This window comes from Hydra vulgaris, chromosome 09 (genome assembly GCF_038396675.1).
Source record: "Hydra vulgaris chromosome 09, alternate assembly HydraT2T_AEP".
NCBI lineage: Eukaryota > Metazoa > Cnidaria > Hydrozoa > Anthoathecata > Hydridae > Hydra > Hydra vulgaris.
In genome coordinates this window covers 32,394,372-32,399,403 of record NC_088928.1, presented here as the reverse complement: position 1 = coordinate 32,399,403, position 5,032 = coordinate 32,394,372, and the positions used below count along the sequence as shown (strand labels likewise).

The window sequence follows — 5,032 nt, the reverse complement described above, 5'->3', positions numbered from 1 at the left end:
GTTTGTTGTTTTTTTTGTTATAATAATTTACTATTTTTTATTTTGTTATTGTTTTGTTATTTTAATGCGTATAAATAAAATAAAATTGTCAAATATAAAACAAAATTGCCAGTCAATATACAATATAAATTGTACAATAATTGTAGTAATAGTTCATTTGAATCAAAAATTCAAGAAGAAACTTCAAGCATCAATATAAAATCGATAATATACTACCAATATATATTAAAAATAAAAATTCAACTATCGGGGAGCTCGATTTTTTTAAGAAGATGTCAGATTGCAAAATTCATTAATTTAAAAAAATCATATATTAGTGAATTTGTATCCAATTTCTATGTTCTTAGTGTCTATCTAATAAAAAAACGTTAAAATGATTGACATCGAAAAATTGAGATTATATCAAGACCGACGACTTTTTCTTCTTAAAATGACTTTCTTTTCATATTCCTCATTTTAAATTAAACCTGTCAAGCTTTTCCTTATATTCTATCTTAATATCTTCTACTATATATATAAAGGGCAATGTGTGTGTGTTTGTTTGTTCTCTATAGAAATCCAAACCGCCGGACCGATCTCGATGAAATTTGGCATGGGGGTAGTCCTCGAGGGGGAGAAGGTTCTTAGCTGGGTTTTGACCCCGTACCCCGACCCCCGGGGTCAGGGGGGCCCAAAAATGGGCCCCCTGATCCCGGGGTCAGGGGGGACCATTTTTTGGGCCCATTTTTGTGTACAGATATCAAGTAAGCCAGTTTAAATATTGACCCGGGCAACGCCGGGTAACTCCAGCTAGTATATTATATTGTATTCCTTATATTATGTTCCTTATATTCTATATACTATATTATATACTGGCTGGAGTAACCCGGCGTTGCCCGGGCCAATATTTAAAAGTAAATGAGCATCTGGAACTTTGTTATACTAATTTTGGGCTATGCACAGTAAGATTGTGCAATATTTTTTAATGTTGCACAATAATCCCACAAAATGTGACCCTGTTGGTTGAAGCTATGAAATAACTGAAAGACATTAAGGAAGAAAAAGACATTTTGTTTATTTTCCACTTAAAAACAACAAATTAAGAATTTCCAAAAGAACATTTACTCAAATTTTTCAATTAAATTGTTCTCTCACACTGGAAAAAAAAGTTGAACATGTTACAAAAGTTAAATCACGGGTAACTTCTTCACATTGGATTGTTATTGTTTTCTTTTAATAGGACTTCTTTAAAGAGGATTTCTTTCACTGAAGAGCCTTCTGATAGACAATGTTCTTGGTTTTTTCTTCTGGAGTCAAAATGAAAAGATTTCGTGGAGATCCAACTCTGGAGCATGCAACATAAAGCTGTTCCAAATTGATGCCAGCCACTTTGAGTGACTGTCCCTGCGCTTTGTTAATGGTCATGGCAAAAGCCAGCCTGACTGGAAACTGGAGGCGCTTGAAACTGAATGGGAGGTCATTGGGAATCATTGGAATCCTTGGAATGAAGACATTCTCACCTTTGCCACATCCAGTCAGTATAGTTGCTTCAATCAAGTTTGAAAAGATAGCTTTGATGATGAGTCGAGTTCCATTGCAGAGCTTGGGACTGTCGAGGTTGCGAAGGAGAATGATTGGTGCTCCAACTTTCAGGTGAAGAATGTGAGGAGGATATCCAGATGGTTCTAAAGAGTTCAGAAATTCTGTTGGATAGTTGACAGCTTCACTACAACTCCATTGACAACCATGTCAATGGAGTTGTAGGACTTTTCATTGCCTGGGAGCATTTTCTGGATCTGCATATTGATCTTGGTGACAGACTCATTTTTGGGAGCCAGAATAGCTCTCTCACAGATCCAGTCATGTCTGGTGAAACTCTGCTGGATGTTGGGAAACACCTTGACAATGAGTTCCTCTGCAGAATCCACCAGTGTGCAAAAGTTGGCAGGGAAATTAATGAGCCCTGTCTGCACATCAACTGGTGCCTCACCATTGCCCAAGGCATAGAGCTGATTGGAAAAGGCTCCTGCTGACAGATCACCAGACAACTTTACCCTCATGTTTGTTGTCAAATGAAGTGTTCTGACACTCCTCCACAGGTAGGAAGCTTTTAGGTTTTGCCAAATTGCACGGCTGAGGCTGCAGAGCCACACCGGATCCCATTTTAAAGCCCCCCTGACCCCGGGGGTTGGGGTACGGAGTCAAAACCCAGCTAAGAACCTTCTCCCCCTCGAGGACTACCCCCATGCCAAATTTCATCGAGATCGGTCTGGCGGTTTGGATTTCTATAGAGAACAAACAAACAAACAAACACACACACAAACACACATTGCCCTTTATATATACCTAGCTGGAGTTACCCGGCGTTGCCCGGGCCAATATTTAAACTGGCTTACCTGATATCTGTACACAAAAATGGGCCCAAAAAATGGTCCTGCCTGACCCCGGGGTACGGGGTCAAAACCCAGCTAAGAACCTTCTCCCCCTCGAGGACTACCCCCATGCCAAATTTCATCGAGATCGGTCCGGCGGTTTGGATTTCTATAGAGAACAAACAAACACACACACATTGCCCTTTATATATATTAAGATTATTTTCATATTTTGATAGAGACGCAGTTTTTCTTTTTCAGCTTTTACCAAATAAGTTCACTTTTTGAAATCTTTCTATCCCTCGGAAAGGAACATTGAACTTGTGCAAGATCTAAACAACTATTTGATTTTGAGCACTTTTCATTACATAAAGTAATTTCACATTTAAAATCTGTGATGTCAAGCAATTGATCTAGTTTGTCTTCCCATGTAGAAACAATTTTGGCTGTCTTTCCTCTTGAAATATCACTAAACTTATTTCACGCTAATTCGATTTTCCGTACCAAAAATATCTTGTTTATTACCACCGGAAATTTGAAAAGAACATTTTATATTGTCTATTGTTGAAGAACCAAGTCTGCTCTTTGTAAACAAAGTTCTCTTACAGAAACCAATCTTCTGAAAAATAAAATGAAAAATAGAAAGTTTGGATACAAGTAAATTTAAACAAATTTTATCAATCTTAAAATGTGACTTTTTATTAAATACCTGTCAGAATCTTTTTCAATGAGCAAATATTCTTATATTAACAGACAATTATATTTAGGATATCTCTAAGGCTCGCCATCTCTGTAGATTTAAGATCATTACTTTCACCCAAATATTATGAAAACTTTAATTCATTTTTTTCTAATTTGAATCTAGTAATTTTAGGAACACTCATTATTCCAGTTACTACAGTTATTCTTTCCAATACTACTAATACTGAAATTAACAAACAAACTATTAATATCAGACAAATACTACTAATTTTATTCGTACTAATGTAGATGCTTGTGATTTTATTCGTACTAATGTAGTACTTTTTTCAAAAACCTTAACATTGCGCAGAAGCGCTATAAGTTTTCTGCTGATTGCATTTACAATATTGATGAAAGCGGTATTACACTGTTCATAAGCCAGCGAAAGTAATTGCTGGTAATGGAGTAAAACAAGTAGGACAGATCACTTCTGTTAAAAATGGAATCCTAGTTAAAATAGTGGGCTGTATAAATACCCTTGGAAATTCTATTTCACCGTTTTTGATATTTCCTTGTGTCCACTTTTGTAGCCACATGCTTAAACGTGCACCAACAGGTACCAAAAGTGATACCAATCCTAATAAATGGATAAATACAGAAGTTTTTTTGAAATGATTCGACCATTTTGTGGCGTATGGATCACATAGCAAGGATTATTCATTAATTTTAATAATGAAAAACCACAAAAGTCATATATTAATTGAACTGATGGATAAAGCTAAGGAAAGTTATGTTGTGTTCTTGATATTGCCACACCATTGCAGCCGCAAAATTCAAGCACTTGACAGATCAGTATTTGGGTCATTAAATAAATTTTACACTTTAGCATGTGACTCATGGTTAAAGACACATCCAGATAGTCCTATGACAATATATGGCATTTCTGAAAATTTAGGAATAGCTTATGCAAGCGTCTTTACTGCCTCAAACATTTAGAATAGTTTTAAAGCAGCTGACATTTTCTCCAACAACCAATATGTTTTCAGTGATGTAGAATTTTTATGTTCTTATGTACCTATTCGGCCGACTCCAGCAAATGTCTCTACTTTATGAACCAGTTTGTCCAGCAGTATTTATCAACCAGTCCAAAAAAAGTTTCCTGTCATTCTAACTATTGTATCCAATCAAACCCTGCAACTGAGTTTTACAATTTAAGTAGTATAACTAACTAGCAAACACAAACACAGCAAATCAGCAATACTACCATTGGATAGCATAAGCAATAAGGCCATTTCCAGAAGCGGGTGAAAGAGTGGCAAAGAGAAAAAACCACAGTTACTGGTAAAGAACATCATTTGAGCTGTATATATCACTGAAAACTTTCAAAGCTACTGTACTTAGTAAGGAATAAATCTGAACGTTACTTTAAGTGTGTTTTTAACTATAAAATAACTTATAGGAACTGATTTCTAAAAAAAGGAGAAAAAACTTTTGCATACTTTTTTGAAACTTTTTTCACACATTTCTAAGATGTTTATACATTTATAAAGCAAAAAAGATTTCTAACTAATTGCATTCCTGAAAAACATTGTTCAATAAGTATACTGATTTTGTCCAATAAGTAATAAAAAACATTCATTTTAAACAACTGCTATCTGTTATGAAACCGATAATCTGAAGTCAATTCATCAAAATGCCGCCATGGCCTACTATATTACACGGCCGTGTATGTTACATTTTAGAGGCCGATTCTAAGAGGCCTATTTACGCAACAAAATAATGACAGTGCAATATTAAAAAAACATTATATATATATATATATATATATAATATATATATATATATATATATATATATATATATATATATATATGCTAATGCTATTTTAGACAATTTGTTATTATTAGTAAAGCTGAATATTATGGTTAACAAATGTGTTGCATTTGGTTGTAAAACTGGATACAACAGTTCTTTAGAAGATATAAAAGTTGCTTCTTTTC

General features: G+C 34.7%; 1 protein-coding gene across 1 annotated transcript in view; it reads left to right on the top strand.

Annotated features, from left to right (window-relative positions):
* The window catches only part of LOC100208508 (F-box/LRR-repeat protein 6), a 32,806-nt gene that overhangs the window by 153 nt on the left and 27,621 nt on the right, over positions 1 to 5,032 (top strand). The gene's annotated exons all lie outside the window — the stretch shown is intronic.